This window comes from Amblyraja radiata, chromosome 14 (assembly GCF_010909765.2).
Source record: "Amblyraja radiata isolate CabotCenter1 chromosome 14, sAmbRad1.1.pri, whole genome shotgun sequence".
NCBI lineage: Eukaryota > Metazoa > Chordata > Chondrichthyes > Rajiformes > Rajidae > Amblyraja > Amblyraja radiata.
This window is the reverse complement of record NC_045969.1, coordinates 42019963-42045472: the sequence shown is the minus strand read 5'-3', so window position 1 is coordinate 42045472 and position 25510 is coordinate 42019963. Positions and strand designations below refer to the sequence as shown.

The window sequence follows — 25510 nt, the reverse complement described above, 5'->3', positions numbered from 1 at the left end:
AAATATATGCAAAATGTAATGGCAACTGTTTGCTGCCTATCCTGTTTAATACTAGAACAGATTATCTTTTGTTGGCCTAACCATTGCTCATTGGTTTCCCAATAAAACAATAGACAATGTCAAATTAAGGCAAAAATCCACAAACAGGAGATCACTGGATCCATGTGAACAACCTGCTTGGAGGTCAACAGCTTGTAAAAGTCAGGCCTTTGCTTCCAAATGCAACTACAAGGCACAGTAGCACAGCTGATAGAGCTGTTGCCTCAGTGCCAGAGACCTGGGTTCAATCCTGACTTCGGACCTACAGCATGGAAACAGGCCCTTCGGCCCACCGAATCCATGCCGACCTTGTGCACTAGCACTATCCTACACAATATGGACAACTTACAATTTACAGAAGCCAATTAACCTACAAACCGTACATTTTTGGGATGTGTGAAGAAACTGGAACACCCAGAGAAAACCCATGAGGTCACAAGGAAAATGTGCAAACTCCATACAGACAGCACCCATAGTCAGGATGTAACCTGGGTCTCCGGCGCTGACCTTGTGGAGTTTGCATGCTCTCCCTGTGACCGCATTTGTTTTCTCCAGGTGTTCCTGCTTCCTCTCACATCCCAAAGATGGGTGGGCTTGTAGGTTAATTGACCTCTGGAAAAGTTACCCCTAGTGTAGTGTGCAGGGAGTGGATTCAAAAGTGGGACAACTTAGAAATAATATGATCGAATGATCGATGGCGTGGAATCGTTGGGCCAGAAGGCATGCCTTCCGTGCTGTATCTTTCAATCAATTCAACTAAATAATAGCATTTCTGAACCACCACCATATTTCGACCTAAAAAATTTAAGGCCAAAAGAGGCTGCATTTCATCCTGGCTGAATTTCCAGAATGTATCCGAATGGAACCTAGAATGGAATCTAAAAGCCTCCAAACAATGCCTCTGAAAACAGCACAATACTGCAGGAATTGCAGGAGGGACTCAGCAGGTCAGGCTGCATCTGTGGAGGGAATGGACAGACTGCAGAAGGATGCCCACCCAAAACAACACTATGATCATTCCCCCCCACAGATGCTGCCTTTGACCCGCTGAGTTCCTCCATTCACTCTGTTTAAGAAAGAACTGCAGATGCTGGAAAAATCGTAGGCAGACATAAATGCTGGAGAAACTCAGCGGGTGAGGCAGCTTCTATGGAGCGAAGGAATAGGAGACGTGTCGGGTCGAGACCCTTCTTCATCACTGTACGTTTTGCTCCAAACTCCAACATCTACAGTCTCTAGTGTCTCCACAATACTGCAGTTGCTGAGGATCTGAAATTAAAACCCAAGAGAGAGAGCAACAGGGCTAAGGTTGCTGAGCTGAGAGTATATCTCCCTCCACAGATGCTGGCGGACCTGGTGTGTATTTGTTACAATCCATGCTGCGCTGGCGGAAGTCGAACAATGGGACATTTGTTAGTAGTGCAGGTCGGGCGAAAGAGCACAGTGTCTGAGCCGCATTCCGGCGAACGTTTTCCAACTCAGCGTCTTTACAGAATCGGAGCGCCCCCTATTTGCCTTGCAATAACGTCAAACAAAAACCCAATTCTTTGAGAATGCAAAAAAATCGCTGGCTATACGCTGCCCATCCGCACAAGGTGCATAGCGAATCGTATTACAAACTCGAAGAGTGAAGGAGCTCCCCTTTCCCCGGCGAATGCATCCGAAAGAGAAAGCGTGAAGCGGTGAGGAGGGGGGATGCTCGCTATGAACTGCTGTTATTGAGATCAGCTCTCATCATAACCAGGGAGCGAGCAGCGGACCCGGGCCGCTTCACCGCAGCATTCCCGGTCGGACACAGCGCACAGAAAACGCAGGCTTCAAGTTATTGGGACCAGTTTCCAGTAAAAGGAATGAAAGATAAAAGTTCACTGGACTTCCAATCCCCAGCCTTGTCGGTCCACGAGAAAAAAGGGTTTACAGATTGGAAAATATAAGCCGCCCCGATTGGGGAAGGGTGGTTGCTCAGGGAAGGGAGAGAGGGTATAGAAATAACATTCTGCATTCCCTCAATCTTCCTCAACCCGATTACACCCCCCCACCCCCACATACACCCCATCCACCCTCCACAGACCACACAGTAATAAGAACACGCTGCTTGATGGTAGTTTTCTACAACCGAGACTAGCGTTCGTCCTCCCCTTCCGTCCCCCGAAGCTAAACCATGTTAATACCAGAGCTGTGTATGCCGAGTAATGAGCCAGATGTCTCAGGGAAGCAGGTCGGAATCACCAGCGATGAATTGTTGGAATAAACCGAGCGATAAGAAGCGGCCTTTGCAGCTTCTTGCTGCTAGATTGGTTGGAGAGTTCGCTGCTAATCAGCAGTGGGCACGTCTAGATGCTAAACAAGGATCTCCCAGTGCAGCCGAAGAGAAATCATTCTGGCCGCATAGTTTGTTAATAGATCGCCAACAAAAATGGGGCAATTGCAAGCGGACTGTGCCAGGAGCTCGCGTCTCGCTCGCTTTTCGCGTGCGGGTGGGAAAAGTTTTGCCCACATTAAAAGCTCGAAGCTGTGATGGACTCAATATCTGTTGCCATTTTGATGGCAATTTATTAACATACCAGCAGGTCCTTATTGAAAGCTTTAATTATCTGCGAAGAACGAAATGACTGTCAACTCCTGCCGGTCTAAGATGCGTCTTTTTTTTTCCAATTTCATTTTATTTGCGTTAAAGTCATTAAAGATGAGGATCTTTTGGAAATCGCTGCTGAGAACCTATTGATCGTATGGGAGGGGGAAGCTTCACCGCTGTTTCGGGAAATACAGTCCAGAGATTTAATAGCATAAAGTGACTCATCCGGTTAAGTTTGAAGCAGGTAACGAAGTAAAGTGAAAGTTTAGAAAATTATTACATTGTATGGTGGTGTCTGGACTCCATCTTTAAGTCGTCTGCCAGTAGACTTACTGCAGTTTGGAAGCCAATGCCAAAATTAATTCGCCAAGTGCTCTGCCATTTATTGGACCCATATCTCTTTACCTCGTAATTTCTCCTACACGCCTTGGAGATAAGCGTTAAGTTTATATTTTATTTTCAACGGTGCACTGATTTATTTGACAAAATGAGACTTTTTGCCTCCGCAGAAGAGGAAGATCTGCCGTCCTTTAAGAGGAACCCCACATTTCAAAAACTAAATCGATCCGTTGACCTGCTGAGTACTGTGAATCCGCATGTTAGAACTCTATGGCCATATGTTTTATTTATATATATATACACACATATAAATATATAATTGGCCCGGCATTCGCGCTCATCGCCCAGCAGAAATCGCAACCACGAGTCTGTGCATAGTGTGTGTGATTCATATAGTGACATGCAACCGAATGGCTGGTCAAGGAGGGGATGGTTCATGGTTGTTCAGTGATATTTCCCCCCCCGGAAAAATCCGCATTGTACTTCAAAGTAGCTACGTTTCTAAAAATATGGCGTAACATCATAAAATTAATGGTAACTAAACCGACACACATATCAGTGTTCATCCGTTCACTGCAAACTTTACGACAATCTTAACAAATGGCAAGCCCTGGACACGGCCAAAACACACACACACACACACAGCATCAACGCTGCATGCAGTAACTTAACACGGAGTCGGGTCGGGCACAACTGCATTATATAGACAGGTAGTCTAAGGACTGGCCGCCGGGTGCATGCACGGACTCGAGCGAATGCAAATTAAAAGGTGTGAAGAAGTCTTACCAAAAAGCCTGATGAAATGATGCGCTGCTCCCGATGTCAGTAAGCGATACCTCTGATCATTCCAGCGCCTCTCCTCCAACCTCGATCCTTAAATATCGGGAAGCCCTCCCTTTCACAAGCGAGCCACATTCATCACCAGGCAGTTACTTCCACAAACACTCGCCTTCCCCTCTCGACAAACCACGGGCTTATTTGTCCTGGAAGTGCCCGGCTCGGTCGCAGAGAGCGCGACCCAAGTGTGAGAAGGGGGGGGGGGAAGAGACAGACTGCGAGGCAGCGAGAGACTTACAGAGACAAGTCCGCAAGCTCTACGCCTGGGCGTCGCGACGGCAATAAGGAAGGTGCATTCTCCTCTCCGACCATCCCGCGGTACCGCTGCACGCCCCAGAAGCTCAAAAAAGCCAGTGAATAAAATATGTACACACACATGTACGCTGCAACAACAGCAGCAGCAGCAGCAACAAAAAAATAACAGATTCCGTCTTCTCCGCTCAAACTACGGCGAGAATGCGCCGAGAATCCCACGGTGCAACAGTGTCTTCCAGCCCGCGGTTCACTCACCGCTGCTCAACAATCCCAATTCCCAAAAGCAGAAACAAGCTGCCACCAAAAAAAAGCCGTACAATCGTTGACAAATCACCAATCCGGAGATTTAAGAGTGCAGGGGGGGAAAAACAATGAAGAAATCCTACATTTTGAGAAGGTCTGTGTGCAGAACTCCGAGTCAATGACAAAATACTTGCAGCTGCTGAGCACATTTGTCCTGACTGCCACCCATTGGAGATTCCCGAGGCCAATGACGCCGAGCAACGTTGAGAACAGCTCCAATAAACTGAAGACTCGCCGGGCGCATCTCACACACCCTTGAGTGGAGAGGCTTCTTATCACACAATAAATGCACTCTTCATTCTTTCACTGGTTTTTTTCCCTTTCCCCCCTTTTTACATTCAAGACATAAAAAATAAAAAAAATAACTATCCCTGTGCACATCTCCTTCTCTGGAGCGAGATCGTCACCTCGTGAAGTCTTTCGGAAAAGTTTCTTCGAAGCCTGCGGGTGGACCAAGAGGCCGCTTATAGACCAGGGAGGGGAGGGATAGGGGAGGGTGAACGGTTGGGAAATGCGATCAGAATTTCGATGAAGTGGCCTTTTGAGGAGATGAAAAGGTACACAGTGGGGGAATCCGCTCTGTTTACAGACTTCTGCCTCAGAAGCGCAGGAAGAAGAAATCATCAACGAAATAAAACCAGCCACCCAGTGAAGGAGATCGGGGCCAATGTAGTGTGCAAGAAGCCGCCAGCTTCCTCGGCGTGCATTTCATATCGTGCACTGTTGCATATTTTCATATTCATAACTCACTCGGCGAAGGCTCGCCTGACACGCCAGGGAGGTGATATTAAAATATTAGATGATGTGGCATTCACTGACAAACTAAACCTGTCATGAACGCGATGCACCTGTAATCGCGCGACTAAATTAATCGGTAATTAAGCTCCAGTGATTATTTGGATCTTTTTTCCCCCTGCGTGACAAAGTGAGGCTGTCACCAATATAGGCAATCAGTCAATTGAAGATACTCGGAATCTTTGCCGTTCTAGACGCCGGCTGCAGATAACGGCGGGGATTGCCGTTTGTAATCCAGCTGAAATTAACCACACGCATTCGCCTGTTTTTCTTAATTTAATTTTTACTTTTGATCAACTTCAACCTGCAGGGAAATGCAAAAGTTAAGCGCGTTTTATAACTCGGAGCCGCCTCTTGCAGTCAATCTAGTGACCTTATGTCCCACTTTCCGAGGCAGACCTAATTAAGCAAACAAGGTAATAATGACTCGAACGTGTTGGGTTAATGACAGTAAAGGGAGATAGGGAAGAGATTTCTTCTGCAGTTGAATAATCGCTGCGTGGGAAACCAATGCTATGACAGCACGCATAGCTGGCCCTGGATTAGGGTTTTTTTTTTTTTTTTGAGGTGAGATTACGAAGTGTGGGATAATTGAACAGAAATTCCTCACGGTTCCTTTATGCATTACGATGCGATAGGGGAAATTGGTCTGCCAAAGTCATAAAACACAAACATGGCATTAAAGTGACGAGTGGAAAGTCCATGATTGGGGATGTGCAAAGATTTTGGAGTAGAGTCAATCTTACCCTTTCTTGATTCAGGGGTAAACAATGTGCTTTCCTACTTTTGCCCCTCGTGAGATTTCCAGAATTAACAGAAAGAGAAGTAGTGTTTGGCTGAAGAAGGGTTCCGACCTGAAACGTCTCCTATCCATTTATCCAAAGACACTGTCTGACCCGCTGAGTTACTCCAGCATTTTACTCTCTTTGGGGTTAACCAGCATCTACATTTCCTTCCTCCACATAATTTAACATGGTTACTCTGGGAGAAATGCCAACCAGAGATGTAACTCGTATCTGCAGAAAGGCGAGTGCACTGTGTTAGCAGTGTGACTATCGTGTTGTTGGCACGCGTGGAATAAAGGTCCGGCTACTGTACGTATTGATGGTTCTGCATTGGGAACTGCTGATATGGGAAGAGGGATGACAAGAGATTAAAATGCACTCCACCCACTTTCACTGGGACGTTGAAATATATTAAGCATGTTTTTTAAAGTGTATCCTCCCATGATGAAAACTATCGTTTTTGATTGTACACGATGGGCAACTTCTCCCAGCAGTGATTTGACAATTATGGAAGTGAAGGCAGGGACATTAGGGATGAACGGCAGCCGCAGTTCTGAAGTACCACTGTTCATGGATTAGCGCTGTGAAGTTGGAAAAAAGCCAAGGCTGTTCTTCGAGTTTGCGAAAGATGGGGTGACTGGAGCAGAGGGTCAGTTGAATGATTTAAGGACAATTTCTATGCCAGATGAATAAAAAAACAAATGTTCTTAAAGAACCGGACGCAATTCTTGCATATTTCTGAGAGACACACTGGGGTGGTACAGTGGCGCAGCAGTAGAGTTGCTGCCTTACAGCGTTAGAGTCCGGGTTCAATCCTGACCTGGGGTGCTGTCTGTGCGGAGTTTGCACGTTCTCCCTATGTTCTCCGGGTGCTCACGCTTCCTCCCACATTCCAAAGACCTACAAGTTAGCAGGTTAATTGGCTTCTGTATATTATTTCTAGCATGTGGGATAGAACTGGTGTATGGGTGACAGTGGGCGGCGTGGTCTCGGTGTGCCGAAGGGCCTGTTTCCACGCTGTACCTCTACTATCAGAAGGGCGCGAATCTGATGAGATCTGCACAAACTAGATATGAAATATTTATTTACGCGGTTTAAGGACTTTGGAGATGAATGGTTTTGAGTTTCCGTGACGTGTTTGTGCAAAACGCAATGTAAATGGTGTTAATTCTTTCTATAGGAATATAATGCAACTCGCCACTGCGGTATAAAACATTTGATAATAAACGTGTGTAAAATAAATAATTAAATAACAATCCACAAAGGTCCAAGTCCCCACTTGTTCAATTTACCATACGATACGATGGAACTTTAACTAAACCCAGGGGGCGAATTGGTCATAAAACACAACAAGATACATACTTTTCCTCTTACGTCCTTTGCTCCTCTCGGGAGCATATGCCATTGACAAATGGCCTCCACCTCACTCGTTGTTGGCAGTTCTTTCGAGATCTCCCCAGTTGAGCCCACTCTCAGACACCTCTTCTCCAGCTGATCCTGGGGCCACCTCTTTTCCTTTTTCCTTGGGGGTTCCATTACAGGGCTTGCCGGGTGATGTCTGTGGCAGGTTTCCTGAGGGTGTGTCCAATCCAACTCCATTTTCTCCTTCGAATGTGTAAGCCGATGGGCTCCTGGCTTGTTCTTTTCCACAGGTCCACATTGCTTACTTTGTCTCTCCACCAGATGTTAAGTATTGTCCTAAGGCAGGTGTTTATGAATGTTTGCAGCCTGTTTGTAGTGTGTTTTGTTGTTTTCCATGTCTCTGATCCATACAGCATCACCTGTTTCACATTTGAGTTAAAGATGCGTATTTTGGTGTTGATTGAGATGTGTTTTGAGCTCCAGATCTTCCTGAGCATGCTAAACACCACCCTAACCTTATTGATTCTACTTATTATGTCTGCCTCTGCCCCTCCGGTGATGTCCACAACACTGCTTAGGTATGTGAATGTTTCCACCTCCTCTAGAGCAGTGCTGTGCATAAGGATAAGGTTGCTAGTTTTGTAGTGGATCCTCATCTCCTGTGTCGTTGCTGTATTGTGTGTAAGACCAAGTTACACCCAATACAGCAAAGACACAGGTGATGAGGATCAACTACAAAACCAGATACATGAAACATGAAATTAAAGTGACGAGTGGAAAGGATTGGAGATGTGCAAAGATTGAGGAGGGCTTCATATGACACACCGGGAGACGCCTTGGACAACCATTAAACATTGCAAGAACCATTGACCATTGGCCAATTTCGCCTGGCGCTATGAGTGCTCGGGAAGGTAAGTATATAAGTGTTGTTAAGACTTAGGCATTGATTTGGTGTTTACAATTATCTCTGGACGTGCTTATGTGCTTAGTGACAGGTACTGGGATAACTCAGAGGAGTGCTCCCAGCTTATTCTTGCCTTCACAAGGCAGGCTCTCTCAGAGGTTGCCCTGCGCTTCACAATGACCAGCAGAAAACAACAACCAGTAGGATGCATCTCTGGAGGACGTGGATAGGTGGTGTTTAGGGTCGGGGCCCCTCTTCAGGCTAATTGTAGCCGGGAAGAAAGCTGGAAGAGAGGTGAGTGCAGGACAGAGACAGGCAAGTGATAGGTAGATATATGCAAGGGGGGTATTGGCAGATGGGTGGACAAAGGCCATAGAAGAAAAGAAGACAAAAGGCTGTGAGATAAGGAGAGAAGAGGTACGAGATGTTTAGTTAGTTTCATTTATGTTGCGTGCTATCCAGTCAGCGGAAAGACTATTCATGATTATACTTTAGCCGTCCACAATGTACAGATACATGTTAAAGGGAAAACGTTTAGTGCAAGGTAAAGTCCAATTACATTTAGTCTAAAGGTCTCCAATGAGGTAGATAGAAACTCAGTTCCGCTGTCTAGTTCGTGATGGGATGATTCCGTTGCCTGATAACGGCTAGGAAGAAACTGTCTCTGAATCTGGAGGTGTGGGTTTTCCCACTTCTGTGCCTCTTGCCTGATGGGAGAGGGGAGAAGTGAAGCTGCAGGAAACGATGCAGGTGAAAGGGAATGGGTGTAAGGGGGGAAAAGGGAGATGAGAAAGTGGGAGAAATGGGTGAGCATCCAGGTAGGGAACCGGGAAGAGAGGGGGGGCTTAAAGGAAGGGTTGGGTTATTACCTAAATATGGAGAATTCAATGTTCATATCATTGTGGTTTAAGCTACCCAAGCGAACCATGCTGTGCTATTCCTTCAGCTTGCGTGCATCCCTGTCCTCCAGAGATGCTGCCTGACTCGCTGAGTTACTCCAGCACTTTTTTTTCTAAACCAACACCTGCGGTTCCTTATATCTACAAGATGGATGCTCATTTCCGCAGGAAACGACAACACCGTGAAGCTCTCCGAGTCCAATTTCTTGATGGTATAACTTGTGATCACCCCCATATGAGCCAATTTTCAGGTACAGGTGTGCTAAGTGAGAAACGCCACACCTGTAAATGTAACACTTTAACCACTTTCTCCCTGGAAAGTAAATGCAAACAAGATTGGAGACTTATTTAGCCATAAGGATTGTTCAAAATACAAGGGAGTGAATTAGCATCTATATAATCATCTGCATCCCTTGCACCACAGCCCACTGGGACTACAATGGTGTGCATTTAAAACACTGTTCAGGGAGAAAAATTAGAGGAAGATCAGTTATATAAAGGTCTTGACTAATAGTGTTTCCCTTCCTTCATTATATACAAATGATTGTGGTTGACGGGAACTGCAAACTCATTGCCAAGCATGATGTAAAACTGACTATTTTCTTCATCGCTGCACCTGCGATATTGGCCATGTTTGAAAACACGTGCTCCTTTAAAGAGTGAAAGTGCTTTGCTCTTCAAAGGAAAACCCACCTATATGAAGTAAAACATAACAACACTATGTTTGTCATTTGTTTTCAAAGCACCATCTCTGGAGGACTTGGATACCAGAGGACATCAGTTTAAGCTGCGAGGGAAAAGATTTAATAGGAACCTAAGGGGAAACTTCTTCACTCAAGGGGTAGTGGGTAAATGAAAGAAGCCGCCAGAGGAGATAGTTAAAGCTGGTACAATAAGTTTTAAAATACGCTTGAACAGGTACTGTACGTGGATAGGAAAGATTCAGCGAATATAAGGGCCAAATGCAGGCAAGTGGGACTAGTTTGTCGGCATAGAAGATTTGGCTGAAGGGACTGCTTCCGTGTTGTATAACTCTATGAAAGATACCATTAGGACATGTGTAAGGAGATGAGCAAATGTGCATCCATGGCCAACTCATTGCAAGAACCTTGAAGAGGGTCTTTTGCTGGAAGCATTAACTTTCCTTTGTGAATGCCACCAAAAAATAAGTACATTTTCAAATAAGACATCTTTGAAATAATTGTGGTTGTTTGATATGCAATATATCAGAAGAAGCTATAGTTCTCAATGTGGAATTGTGATCCCATAGTTAATGTGTGCAAACAAGAGCCATTAATTTTTATTTATTTTCCTCTTGATATGTGCATGTATCTTCCACATTAGCAGATGGCTTTAGTTTAGTTTAGAGATACAGTGTGGAAACAGGACCTTTCACCCATCGAGTTTGCGCCGACCAATGATGACCCAAACTATAGTTCTATCCTTCAGACGCGGGACAATTTACACAAGCCAATTGACCTACAAACCCGCACGTCCTTGGATGTGGGAGGAAACCGGAGCACCCGGAGAAAATGTGCAAACACTCCACAGACAGCACCCATAATCGAGATTGAACCCTGGTCTCTGGCACTGTAAGGCAGCAACTCTACTGTTGTGCTACTGTGCTGGGATTCAAAGACTTATTACATTATTGTCTTGGTCATTGACATCTCCCATGAATTGTGCACCTAAACAGAGGTTTCCAACTGCAGGTGGGGCCAGCTTCATTAGTGCAGCAATTGTGTAGGATGGCCAAATTGTGCCTACTTGTTGATAATCTTCCTTTCTGCCACCCTGGATCTTCAGCTTTACTGATAAGATGCTGCCTTGACTGATGGTGGTACATTTCCTTGTCTATTATGGAAAGTTTGAGGTGCTTAATCAAGCTTTTCGCATCAGTAACTCAGTCTAATTATAAGCAGGGATTTTAGTTGCAAAGTTTAATTCTGGTAGCTCCTGCTGCTTGATAGCAAATATCTTTTGTTTTCCCATGAGAGTAGTGCTGTGACTAACTGAGTTCATACTTGGCTTGAATCATATGTTGCTTTATTCCACTGTACATGAAATGAACAGAGCAATAGGTATGAGGTTAGACTTTTGATTTAATTGGTAGAGTTCTTGTTTGAATCACAATGAAGGAAAAGCAATTTCAACTGAAGTGGGTCACTTTAACTAACTATAAATCAACTCATTAGCCTCTCTTCTCCAGGACTCTCCTCTCCCCCAGGACACAGTGGCGCAGCGGTAGTGTTGCTGCCTCCCAGCGCCAGAGACCCGGGTTCAATCCTGACCTTGGGTGCTGTCTGACCGTTGTTCCTGTGATTGTGTGGGTTGCCTCTGGATGCTTCACATTTCTCCCACATCCCAATGAGGTGTGGATTTGTATATTCACTGTCCTTTGTAACTACCCCCTAGTTTGTAGGGAGTGGATGAGAAAGCGATCTAACAGAGAAATCACATGAAGATAGATGTAAAAAAGCTGGAGTAACTCAGCGGGACAGGCAGCATCTTTGGAGAGAAGGAATGGTTGACATTTCAGATCAAGACGCTTCTTCAGACCTGAAACATCACCCATTCATTTTCTCCAGAGATGCTGCATGTCCTGCTGAGCTACTCCAGCTTTTGGTGTCTATCTTCGGTTTAAACCAGCATCTGCAGTTCCTTCCTACACAGAGAAATAACATGAACGGGTGATCGATGGTTGGCATGGACTCTGTGGGCCAAAAGGTCTGTTTCAATGCTGTGTATCTAAACTAAACTAAACATATTGCCTGGTCCTTTACAGATGTTTGCCCTCACCCATGTCAGTACAGTGTTCTCTTTATAAAATGTTATTTGCTTTCCATGTCTTTTTTTTTTTTTAAGCCTCGCAATATTTTTTCCCTTGGTGAATTCCCATATATTCAGATAGACAAGCATTTACTGCTTGTTTAATCTTTGAGGGATCAACATAGCATCTTCCATCTCTGCATCCTTGTTCTTTATATTAAAAAAAAACTTTTCAAAAATAGCATTACAAATAATTCTTAATGATTCCAATCTGTTATGGTATTGGCAAACCCCCCCCAAAAAACATGTCGACCATCCTTCTTGGCTGTGTAAAAATCAGGGCCTTTTGTTAGTGTCTGTTTTTCCCACACAGCATGAATGTGTCTCCTGCAGGAAAAGTGTATTTCAGTGCCAGATGTGGCAACTTGCCTTCGTGTATATCTAGTTCCACAGCTGCATCAGGGAATGAAGGGGTTCTTTGGATATGCTAAGCCATAATTGAACCAATTCACTTTTTTTTGCCTCCATCCTTCGTCTGCGCTGCAAAGTACTTCAAATTTAATGTGCAGCTGCAACCATTTAAGAAGTTTAGCTCTACAATCTTCTCAGATCCCCCGTGCTGCATAGTTGCCGAACTTCCTGCTTGGGTCTATCTTAGGCTGCAGAATGTTATTATCAAGGCAGAATGAAGCCATCCTACACAGCCTTGGCTCAGTGGTGCAGCTGATGGAGCTACTGCCTAGCAACACCCGTGGCTTGGGTTCAATCCTGACATCGGGTGCTGCCGGCGTGGAGCTTGCACGTTATCCCCGTGACCACATGTGTTTCCTCTGGGTGCTCCGATTTCCTCCCACATCGCAAAGATGTGTGGGTTTGTAGGTTAATTGGCATCTGTAAATTACTCATAGTGTGTAGGAAGTGAAAGTGGGATAACACGGAACTAGTATAAATTGGTGATCGATCATCGGTGTGGACAGCCTAAGGGCTTGTGTACATGTATATTTCAACCAATTCAATCAATCGAACTTGCACAGGGACACTACACTCCCACAAGCACAATCTTAGGACGAGAAATATCCTCTATGATATCTGCAAGTTCTACAAAGAGCAGAAGCTCATTGACAGAACTGAGAACCAGCTACACTCACCTGGTTCTATTGAACCGCCACATTGCTTTTATTGCCTGACACCAGACATCTGAAATGGACTCTTAATTCCAAGCTCTGTCACAGGAAGAGATTACAATGCAAATAGAGGAAAGGTATCAAGGGTATCCCAAAGCCTCCTAAATAAAATGCAACATTCCCACAGACCCCTGGCAATCTTTGGTCCACAGCCTCTCAAAGTGAAAGAGGTGGATTTGAAATGGCATTGACCACACAGTAGCTGTGTGAAAGTGGAGGGAGGAGTGCACCATCTCACATGTTACTCACACCATCACGCACAATTGTCAGCTACTGAACCCACCAGACTAGAATGGATGCAACTCAACCTCAATCCCAAAGTGAATATGCAGCTGACATGGGTGATTAATTGTGTTAAATATCCAGTTTAGGTGTTGCAATTTCTATGTAATTTCCCCTCCACTCACCTATTCTCCATTCTTAGTCATCACCTCGCTCTAACTTCTGCTTCGTCTGGTGCGGATTCCTATCCAGTCAACATAGCCTGTGATTTCATTTGAGAAAAAAACTGCACTTTAATCTTCAGCTACTTTCTCAATTAGAATGCAAGCTCTCTTATTCCAACACCATGTATTATTTTGTAGCTGGAAAAACATTGTTCAATATTTGAAATAAAATAAGCAGAAAATTCTGGACACACTCAGCAGGTTTGAAAGCATCGAGGGAAAGAGGAACAGTTAATGTTTGTGGTCCAGGATTTTTTTTCCTTGATGCCATGCATTCTTCTTCTTTTCGTGTCCATCTTGTTACAAATGTTGACATCGCTGTCATCGTCCGTCCTGAAAAGGACGCAAGCTTCCGGCGATAAACAGTGGAAGTCATCACTTGTCGCAATAGTTGATGGTGGTAGCAGAATTAGCTGAGGATACTTCCAGTTTTTTGCTCTGCGATGTGGACGCTTCTGCTATGGGGCCATTGCATGCATTAATCCCACACTACCATACACATCCAATATGCCCTGCCTTTGAAATGCGGCAGAAACTACCGGCGAGCCGCGGTTTTACCTTGACAACAGGCCTGACTCGCCACCACAGAACCAGGAACCCATCTGGAGTTATCCGAGGCTTGTCTCCTGCTTGAGCCCGAAGACCAGGAACCATGGTGGAGGGAGTTGGCAACGGCGGTGGACGCTGTACAAAGGGCAGTTTTCAAGATGGCCGCCGATGGAGGAGAGGATCGGTGTTGCCAGAATAACGGTTGTTTAATGCCAAAATAAGACTGCACTCTTAAGAACTTTGAAATTTTGTGTGCACCAGCTATGTGGCGACACTTTGTGTAGTGTCTCGGTGAAGTCTACTATTATACTACAATCATTGCACTTTTGTACTTATCAATGATTGTACTTATATATAGTATGACTTTACTATACTAAGGTGCATAGGTGCATGTGCCAATAAAATATTATCACCATCATGTAGTTAGATGCCTTTGAATGAGGTCTCAGTTTCTGGCCTGTGACTTTGTTGTTGATGTCTTTGGATGGTTATACAATTTTTCTTATAGAAACATATAAAATTATAAAAGGACTGGATGGATGCAGGAAAAATGTTCCCAATGTTAGGGGGGGGTCCAGAATCAGGGACTATAGTCTAAGAATAAAGGGGAGGCCATTTAAAAATGGGATGAGAATTTGTGGAATTCTCTGCCACAGAAGGCAGTAGAGGCCAATTCACTGGATGAATTTAAAAGATAGATAGGGCTGTTGGGGCTAGCAGAATCCAGGGGTATGGGGAGAAGGCAGGCAGGGCTTATTGATTGTGGATGATCAGCCATGATCACAATGAATGGTGGTGCTGGCTCAAAGGGCCAAATGGCTGCCTCCTGCACCTATTTTTTATGTTTCTATGTCAATGTTTAATAACTTAATGTTTTTTTTTACTATAAAAATGTCATTCTCAACATGTAGTATTTGCTATGTTCATAACATTCATATTAACTTACAATTATGGCTGCATTAAAAGTATTCCATCCAAACATATTTCAAGATCACTTTCCTGCATTACCACATTAACAAAATAAAATATTTTACAATATAAATCTGGTGGCAGGAGTCAATGAACGATTTTCACATTCAAGAATAAATTAAACTATGGGTGATTTGTCAGCAGTAACTATTAATTTGAATGTGTAGGCTATTGTGGTCTGCAGTTGCTAGAGGCTGCCGTGGGCAAGGATCACATGGCTGCTTTGGCAGGGGGAGCTGATGAATGACAAGGCATGGGAAAAAAGCTGTTTAGTAGTTGTGGGAGTTGAGTGAAGCCTGCTGGTGGGGCTTGACTCACTGACAGTCGCTCAATGACCATCAGGTTTGTCTCCAACAGTGTCAGGAATGACTGACAACATTGTTCCAATCTCTCAGAATCCAGCCTGACTTGGCAAAAACCTGGCCTCAGTTTGTAAACGGAGAGGAGGGATGAACAAATAAAATCATTTTCTTAAGATGTGTAGGAAGGAACTGCAGATGCTGGTTTATACCAAAGATGTAGTCTGACATCCGAAGGGTCTCGACTTGAAACATCACCAATTCCTTCTCCCCAGAGATGCTGCCTGCCCGTTGAGTTACTCCATCATTTTGTGTCAATTTTCTTTAGACCCAGAGCTGGGCCTTACATCGCCGGCACGGCCTTAACGGCCGCGGGACTTACCATCGCCCGCCGGGGTCTTTAACATCGGGAGAGGATGGAGAACGGGAGAGACAAGACATTGCCTTCCGTCACTGTGGAGGAGATTCACTGTCTTGGATGTCCGTGTGAATTGAGTTGGTTGTGTGTCTTGTAAAATTGTTTCTTGTTGTATGGCTGCAGAAACCTGCAGGGACTAAAGATGGAAATTAGCTACTGGCTATAATCTTGCATATTTACATGTAAATGTTCATCAATATGCACTGTCCCTGTTTTAAAAAAAACCCAAGCAAACAAACAAACAGGAAGGAGAAGAGGATAAGAGAAATGAGGTGAATAGAATGGGGTGAGACAGGAGAGGGATAGGATAGCAAAGATCAATTAATTTCTGTTATTTTCCAAATTACATTTTAGGATTTTTTGGATCTGTGTCGGAAGTAATGAAGAAAAAGTTTACTTAAGGTTGCAGCGACTTGTTTAATAATAATAATAATAATAATAATAATAATAATAATAATAATAATAATAATAATAATAATAATAATAATAATATTAATAATAATAATAATAATAATACTGTAATAATAATAATAAACTTTATTTCGGACTCAAGGTCCAGACAAGGGACAACATTACATAAAAATACATTGCATATAAAAACATCATAAAATACATATAAAATCTTATTATAACACTTATAAAAGCATCATAAATTATATATTTAAATAAACCCCACAATACATGAATGAATGTTTGAATAATCTGTCGAGTTAATCAAGTTACTTCACTTCACACTAAAATTACCAGAAGGGATTCTGAGGGGTAGGATTGATTTGCCATTGGAAAGGCAGGGATGGATTAGAGGTAGTCTGCATAGCTTTCTTCATGGGAGATTGTGTCTCACGAATTTGAGTGAGTCTTTTGTGGAGGAGATATCTAACCTATTGATACAAATTGACCTCGGCTTCTCTCTGTGGAGTTTGCACGTTCTCCCGGTGACCGTGTGGGTTTCCTCCAGGTGCTCCAGTTTCCGCCCCCATTACAAAGATGTGCAGGTTTGTTGGTTACTTATATTTCTGTAAATTGCACTTAATGTATGGGATAGAACTGGCGTATATGTGATTGCTGGTCGGCGCGGACGCAGTGGGCCGAGGGGCCTGCTTCAATGCTTTATCTCTAAACCAAACTAAACTAAACTAATAACAGATTGTAAATCCGCTGTTTTAGCCTGCAATTTCTGCAGTTGGTTTGTTGAGTTCCTTCTGCAGAGAGTAGAGAATGTACTTTTAACCAAATATTCTGACCTTCTCAAGGAAGTTGATTTTGTTGCCCCCTTGTGGATGAAGTTAGAATTTGACCTCAGGTTTTGAAATTGTCTGAGGATCTGTTGGTTGACAGTAGTGCAGTGTTAAACTGGATGTAGTTTGTTCATGAGGTACCTAATATCACTCGGACAACATCATCTGAGCTGCAACACAATTGGAATATTGTGTAAAACCACCACTTTTAATAACAAACGTATCGATTCATCAACGTAAACTTGATCAATGACAGTTTGTTGTACATTCTCTCTCTGCGATATAAAGCAGCTTAATGATCCACATTGAACAAAGTCCTGCTAATAGATTCAATATTCACATTCAAAGCGATTGAGGAAGAAAATATCTAGAAATACAACTTTGCTCAGTTGCTGTTAAAATATGGCTACATTTGCACCCCCTGGGTCACTGCACAGGATAGTCAGATTTCAGGCAGTGGATATCTACCCTTCAATTGGGAGTGCCAACATTGTTTAACTGAATAATTGGTGTTCCAGTAACTGAGTAGGTATCTATGGCAAAACACAGCATTCCTGTGTGAAACACCATAGGCGATTTTTGCCTGCACGTCCAGATCTAATTATCGCCTTCCTTTAATTAACGAGAAGACTGCGTTCGGCCTCGATGCCCTGTGTGCAATGCTTTGGGAGAACAACTCAGCTTTGTATGTAATTAAGTCTTTCTACTCGAGTGTGACAATGGTAACCCCTTCCAAAGGTACCATATCTGAAAGTACACCTTCTTCATAAATGTCAGATCGCCACAGAGCAGTGCAATTGCTCAAGTCACACCTTACCTTTCATGCTACCAACTATTATTCAGTGGCTGGGAACAAATTCAAATAAGTGACATCAAGGAATAAGTAACACATCGTAATTCATTTTCAAATCTGAAATTCTTTGAATCAGGCAACAGCACAAATTGATCACTCAGATTGCTCAGATCATTCCTCAAATTGTTTGGCAGCAATTTCCCTATTTTTATAATTTACATCAGCAAGAAATATTGGGATATGCCTACCAGTTTGCACCTGTTCATAAATTCATAAATTATAGGAGCAGAATTATGCCATTCGGCCCATCAAGTCTACTAAGCCATTCAATGATGGCTGATCAATCTCTCCCTCTCAACTCCATTCACCTGCCTTCTCCTCATAGCCCCGATGCCCGTACTAATCAAGAATCTGTCAATCTCCTCCTTAAAAATATCCATTGACTTGGCCTCCACAGCCTTCTGTAGCAATGAATTCCACAGATTCACCACCCTCTGACTAACAACATTTCTCCGCATCTCCTTTCTGAAGGTATGTCCTTTTATTCTGAGGCTACAAATTTTCACTCCTTCCACTATCATGGATTCAGTGTGTACGTTTCGCTGCAGAAATCCGCCAAGGCATCTTCAAGATTCAAGATTCAAGAGAGTTTATTATCTTCATCTTCAACAAAACTTCCCAGGTCACCGGTCCCTACCACCTAGAATTTAAAGGTAGCAGGTGGAAGGAACTTTCACCAATTTCCCTTGTAATTCAAATGTCATCCTGACTTGCCAAACCCTTACTGATCCTTCATAACTGGTTAAAATTAATGATAGACTCTTTCCACCTTGCAGGGTTGAGAGATTGTTACTGTTTTAGAAAGTGACTCACCATCACTGATTCAAAGGCAATGAGGGACGAACAACAAATTCTACTCTTTTCCAATCATGTTCTCATCTCATTATAGACTTTGCTAAAACAGCCCTTTCTCACTGAAAATAACTCGTGTGCAAATCTGATACACCCTTGATTATCTTAAAGTAAGATAAAGGTAAGCGTCATTATTACATTACTGGCTCCAACAAACCAATCAGAGACCTGAACAAGATAAAATCTTTCATGTTTTTTTTCCAGCTACATATATCAGAATACCTTTGGTAAAATATTTTGTATGAAAAACGAATTGGTGAGACATATCTCCTTTTTTTTCTTTTTTCTTTTTTTCCACTCACTTCTTTGGCAGTTCAGGGGTCATTTCTTCTCTCTTTTTTGTATCTTTCTTCTTTTTCTTCATTCTTTCCTTTTTACTTTATTTCCCCTCCCCCATTCGTTTATCAGTTCATAAAATGTTAAAAATGAAGCTGTACGAAAATTGCATAATTGTTATGCCGATTGCTTTATTCTTGTACAATTGCTTCTAATAAAATAAACATTAAAAAAAAAAGAAAAATGAACTGGGGTATCCTAGCCCTCTTCCCCAACACTTCATGTTAATCTTGGAGAAAGGTGCTTACAGGATAGGTGCTTACCTTTTCCATTCACTAACAATATTAACATTTAGTTTAGTTTATTATTGTCACATATATATGCATGGAGAGCTTGTTCTGCATGCTATCCAGCCAAATCATACTCTAAATGAGTACAGTAGATCCTCTTCTGGAAGAGGAAGATAGTTATCTCATTCCATTGCATCACAACAAGGGTTGGGAACAGCTCCATCCCAGACCACAAGAAATCTCAGGGAATGGTGGACGCAGCCCAGACCATCACACAAACCAACCTCCCTTTCACTGACTCTATTTGCACCACGCTGCCTCGGCAAGGCCACCAGCATAATCAAGGATGAGTCTCACCCCGGTCATTCCCTATTCTCCCCTCTCCCATCCGGCAAGAGGTACAGAAGTGTGAAAACGCACACTTCCAGATTCAGGGACAGTTTCGTCCCAGCTGTTATCAGGCAACTGACACATCCTATCAACAACTAGAGATCAATCCTGACCAACTATTTACCTTATTGGAGACCTTCGATCTATCTTTGATTGGACTTTACTGGACTTTATCTTGCACTGAATGTTATTCCCATTATTATGTATCTGTACACTGTGGATAGCTCGATTATAATCATGTCTAGTCTGTCCGCTGACTGGATAACACTCAATAAAATCTTTTCACTGTACCTTGGTACACTGACAATAAACTAAATCATCTAACCAACTAAGTTTCAAATCTCTCAAAAGTCTAATCTTCTAAGGCCAAAATCATTTTGTTTCCTTCGCAACATATTCATGCACTCATTTGTCACCCGATTCAACCAAGTTTGACGAGCAAATGGCAATACAATCCTAAATTAATCCAACATCAGAAGTCTTTTTCTCTGGACAAAAGGCATGTAATGAAGTTCAGAATAAAACAGATGGAAGAAAACTTGAATTCTACATCTGCAATCTTGGTACCTAAGAAGATACGCAATTCCTTATTTTCTCTCTTTATTGGCTGGTGTCCAGGCAGCACTGGATCGATGAATTAGCAGTCGGCCTGGCGCTGCTCTCCTTCCACCGTCCTCTTTCCACCACTGCTTTGTGCAACTGCTTTGCTCAGTTATTAGTTTAGTTTAGAGATCCAGTGCAGAAACAGGCCCTTTAGCCCACCGAGTCTGCACCAACCAGCAATCACACAGTACACTAGCACTATCTTACACACTAGGGACAATTAACAATTTTACCGAAACCAATTAACCTTCAAACCTGAGGTAGTCAAAAGTGCTGGAGAAACTCAGCGGGTGCAACAGCATCTATGGAGCGAAGGAAATAGGCAACGTTTCGGGCCGAAACCCTTCTGCTGACGGATGTAGGACAGATTCAAACCTGTATGTCTGGAATATGAGAGGAAACCGGAGAACCCGGAGAAAACCCACGCGGTCACGGGGATAATGTAAAACTCTGTACAGACAGCACCCGTATTCAGGATCGAACACATGTCTCTGGCGCTGTAAGGCAGCAACTCTACCACTGCACCACCGTGCTGCCCCATGGCATGTAGACTACACAGGGCCGGCCTTAGGAGGTGCGGGGCCCAATTGGGAAAATGTTTCGTAGAAATATAAATAAATAATTATAAATTAGTCACGTGTCGTGAGTTACATGACAATTCGGGGGAGAATTCCTTTCACAGCGTGTGGGGAGTCTAGCCAGGGATAAAGTTGTGGGGAGCGTTGAGAAGGAGGGGGTCAGGTTCATGCCAGTAACACTCACTCACCGCTGCCGCGGCGTTCCGGGCGCGGAGCCACCGCATTGCGGCCTGCAACGGAGACTGCGGGACCCGGAGCTGGGGCGGCGGCCTGGAGCTGGGGCGGCGGGACCTGGAGCTGGGGCGGCTGCCCGGAGCTGATGCTGTGGCGGGCCGTCTCGGAGCGGAGACGGCGTTCCGGCTTTCAGCGGCGGCGACATCACCACGGAGGTCCGCTGGACTGGAGGGCGGCATCTTCGGCCTGGATCGATCGCCTCAGCGCAGAGGGAGAACAAGGAGGGAAGAGACTGAGACTAAGACTTTGCCTCCATCACAGTGAGGATGTGCTTGGTGAACTCATTGTGGTGGATGTTTAATTTGTGTTTATTGTATGTTTTGTTATTATTGATTCTGTGTATGACTGCAGGCAACATAATTTCGTTCAGACCGAAAGGTCTGAATGACAATAAAGGATCTATCTATCTATCTATCTATCTATCTATCTATCTATCTATCTATCTATCTATCTATCTATCTATCTATCTATCTATCTATCTATCTATCTATCTATCTATCTATCACAGCGGTTGTTATCCATGTTCGTTTTGTAAAAAAATCCGTATGGCAAATGTGTTTTTTTAAAATCTTTATTTAACAAAGCGAATTTGTATTTCCATATGAAATACGGAAAATTAACGCGGGCCCCCCTTGGGCGCGGGGCCCAACTTGGAAAAATCGGTCCAATCGGCCAAGGACCGGCCCTGAGACTACAGTCAACTGCAGAGAGGGGCTAGCACTAATCTTTACCAGCTACTGATTTCTGCTCCAAGCCTGGCTCAGGAAAAAACACTCCCTGGTGCACAGGTGTGATATTTCAGGGCAGATGACATTGGCTATTCTATTTAACAACATCCCTTCCAAAGGACAGCAGCTCAAATGAAAGAATGCTCCTTCAACATTTTACTGTAATTAAAGCAGAGACTGTGTTCAAGTTACAGACTTGGACTTGAACTTGAAGCCTATTTCCTCACGAGCATGACCAGCTGATCCTATGTGACATGTATCAATGGAAGCACCTAAAGTGTTTGAAATTAATCTGTTTTGATGTGCAGTAGCTTCATTTTGTCTTTTAGTTTAGGTTTTTCATTTAAGTAATTAGCAATTGTGGATTTGTACACTTGACTAAGCATCAAATTGCACATGAAGAGAAACAATCTACCTGCACGCTTGTGTAATTTACCTTCCAAATTATTTTGCCTGATAGGTTGAATAGCAGATAAAGTTGTCTTCAGCTGATCACTGTCAGAGTAAAGATTCTCTGAATGAATTTATGAATCCAGGGTGAAGTAAATCATTCAGCAAAAACAATTACACAAACTCATTTCACACAGCTAATGTCTGAACCGTTTTCTGTGATGGCCTCTGGTGCAAACATCAAAATCAATTGAGAAATAAAAACTATCACACAATGGCATTTTAAAATAAAGGCTATGCTACTACATTTAGAATAAAACTTTGAAATTAAAAGGCATAAGTAAACATAAGGAAATGGATATCTTTTATTTCATGTTCCAGTATTTTCTGTGGACTGGGTGATTCTCCAATACATCAACTGAAGAGCAAAGAACAGTCCCTGAACCCAATATGCTGGGCTGGGGCCTTTGCTGTAGCCTTCACTGGCGACACAGTGATACAGCAGACAGAGCCGCTGCCTTACAGTGCCAGAGACCCGGGTTCAATCCTGGCCTCGGGGGCTGTATGTGCGGAGTTTATAAGTTAATTTGCCCTGTGAATGCATGGGTTTCCTCCGGCTGCTCCGGTCTCCTCCCACGTCCCAAAAACGTGCGGGTTTGTAAGTTAATTTGCCTCTGTAAATTGCCCCTAGTCTGTAGGGAGCAAGAAAATTGGATAACATAGAACTAGTGTGAATGGGCCTGGTGGACTGAAGGGCCTGTTTCTATGCTCTATCTCTAAACTGAACTAAACTAAACTGGAACATACAACTGTATGTCTGTATGTCTGACAAAAGAAACTGCAGATGCAGGTTCACAAAAAAAAAGACACAAAGTGCTGGAGAAATTTACTGGGTCAGGCCACATCTCTGGAGAACATGGATAGGTCTGAACCTTTTAGGTTTTTTTTGTTTAGTTTCGAGATACAGCATGGAAACAGGCCCTTCGGCCCACCGAGTCCTCTCCAACCAGCGATCCCCGCATATTAACACTATCCTACACACATTAGGGACAATTTACATTTATACAAAGCTAATTAACCTACTAACCTTGTACGTCTTTGGAGTGTGGGAGGAAACCGAAGATCTCGGAGAAAACCCATGCGGTCACGGGGAGAATGTACAAACTCTGTACAGACAGCATCCATAGTCGGGATCGAACCCGGGCATTGAAAGCGCTGTAAGGCAGCAACTCTACCACTGCGCCACCCACGGTGGAAGAAAGAACGGCTTTACAATTGCACCAGATACTCCAACCAAGTTCCAAATGCATTTACCAGCTAGTCTTTGATGGTGATGGTGGAAAGATTGACATTCATTAACGTCACAGTGGGAAAATGACAGCAACTTGCTGATTTTGGCACATATGCAGTTTGACTTGGAATTCCCAGGATTAGAGTAAATGATGCATCATAATCCAGAGGCGCTGCATCTGTCCAAGAGAATTGTAGGAAAATCTTTGAATTTTCGGGACTTTACAGGTATTTGAGAACCAGCTGTTGCGCAAAAAAAGCATAAAAATCTTAAACGTTTGTGTGCTTCAAGTGTGTTTTTCAACTCATTGCTATACAGCAAATTTCGGTCTTAATAACTGTTTTTTTATGTGTATGGATTGTAACTCCCTTAACAAAGTATTTCAAAGTATAATGGTTTAAAAAAAATGTTTAAAAAAACATTATTAATTTATTATATTTTATGACACCATAATTATATGTGGATGTATCTTTCGTATTCTAACATAGAACAGTATAGCACAGGAACAGGCCCTTTGGCCCACAATGTCCATGTCAAACATGATGCCAACTTAAACTAATCTCCTCTATCTGCACATGATCCATATACCTCAATTATATGCTATATGCTATATAATGTTTCAAATGTGCATTAGAAATTCTAGTTCTCGATCCACTTAGGCGGCACAGTGGTGCAGCAGTAGAGTTGTGCCTTAAGGGTGTCCCACTTGGGCGTTACTTGCGCTTTATTTACCCGACATCATTTACGTGTCACGACGTACGACGCAACATCATTTACGCATCACGCGAGCGTCGTGACGCGTACGTGACACGCGCATGGCATGCATTACGTGCGTGGTGAGACGTGGTGGCAAAATAAATATGTAGTAATCAATAATGCAATAAATGAATAATCAGTAACACTAGGTAACCAGACCATAATGGTGCATAATCAAAGTCCATAGTGCAACTAAAATAAAGTCTACAGTAGTTCATAGTTGCAGAGGGAGGTTTGATGTCAGTGTAATGCAATGTTCAAGAGCCTGATTGATGCTGAGAACAAGCGATTCCTGAATCTGGAGCTCACAATTTCCAGGTTTTTTTACCTTCTTCCCAATGATAATAGCAGGATGAGAGCGTGGCCAGGATTGTGTGGATCTTTGATGACAACAGTTACATTTTCGAGGCAGCAGCTACTGTTGCTATTGAGAAAAGTGATTGTTGAATGTCTTAAACAATTGATAATCAATAATGAATAGTTGGAGATGCCTATCTCTGTGCCATCCTCATGCTAGTCAAAATCAAGTGGTATAAAGTGGGCTGAAGGGCCTGTTTGCATGGTGTATCTTTCCATCAATTACTCTACAATATTTACAGGAACACTCTACTGATTTTGAACTATTTTACTGGAGTAATATACATGGCACAATGGCGGCGCTGTTGAACGGCTGCGGCTCGCCTGCAGTCCGTCTGTTTTTACTTTTTTTTTTTTGTCTTGTTTAGTTAAATTTTTGGTTATTAGGTTGTGTTATGTGTGGGGGGTGGGCTGAAACAGGGCTTTCTGTCTCTCCCTTCGGGGGAATGTGACTTTTTCTTGTCGTATCCCCCTTCTCTGCCTCCGTCTGCGCTGAGGCCTAATGGCGGAGCTGGCGGCCTCCAACCTGCGACCGACCTCGAGGCTCCGGAGGTAGAGCCAGCCAGGGCTCACCAACTGGCTGGCCGTCTTCGAGCTGTGGCGGCGTTCGGGCGCTCCAGTGACAGCGGCACGACTCGGAGCTCCGGTGGCTGAGGCGGCGTTCCGGCGGCGGCGACATGAATCTGGGGCTCGGCCACGGGCCAGTGGACAACATCGTCGGGAGCTCGCAGGTCACAGGCTGGTGCCTGTTTTCCGGAGCTCCCACGGCAACAGCTGCGTCCGCTGGACTGGAGGGCGGCAACTTAGACCACCCCGGGCCGCGGAGCTTGAACCGGCCCGTTCGCGGAGCTCGGTTGAGCCGCAGGACTGACTTACCATCGCCCGGTGGGGAATCGCCTCAGCGCAGAGGGAGAAGAGGAGGGAAGAGACAGTAACCCTAAGATTTT

The 25510-nt window shown here is 43.7% G+C and overlaps 1 protein-coding gene across 2 annotated transcripts in view; it reads right to left on the bottom strand.

Annotated features, from left to right (window-relative positions):
- The window catches only part of il1rapl1 (interleukin 1 receptor accessory protein like 1), a 1148250-nt gene extending 1143445 nt beyond the window's left edge, over positions 1-4805 (bottom strand). For both annotated transcript variants that reach the window (XM_033033178.1, XM_033033179.1), the window contains exon 1: positions 3740-4805. The gene's annotated coding sequence lies outside the window, so the exon portion shown is untranslated. The remainder of the gene's footprint in view (positions 1-3739) is intronic.
- Positions 4806-25510: the final 20705 nt, after the last annotated feature.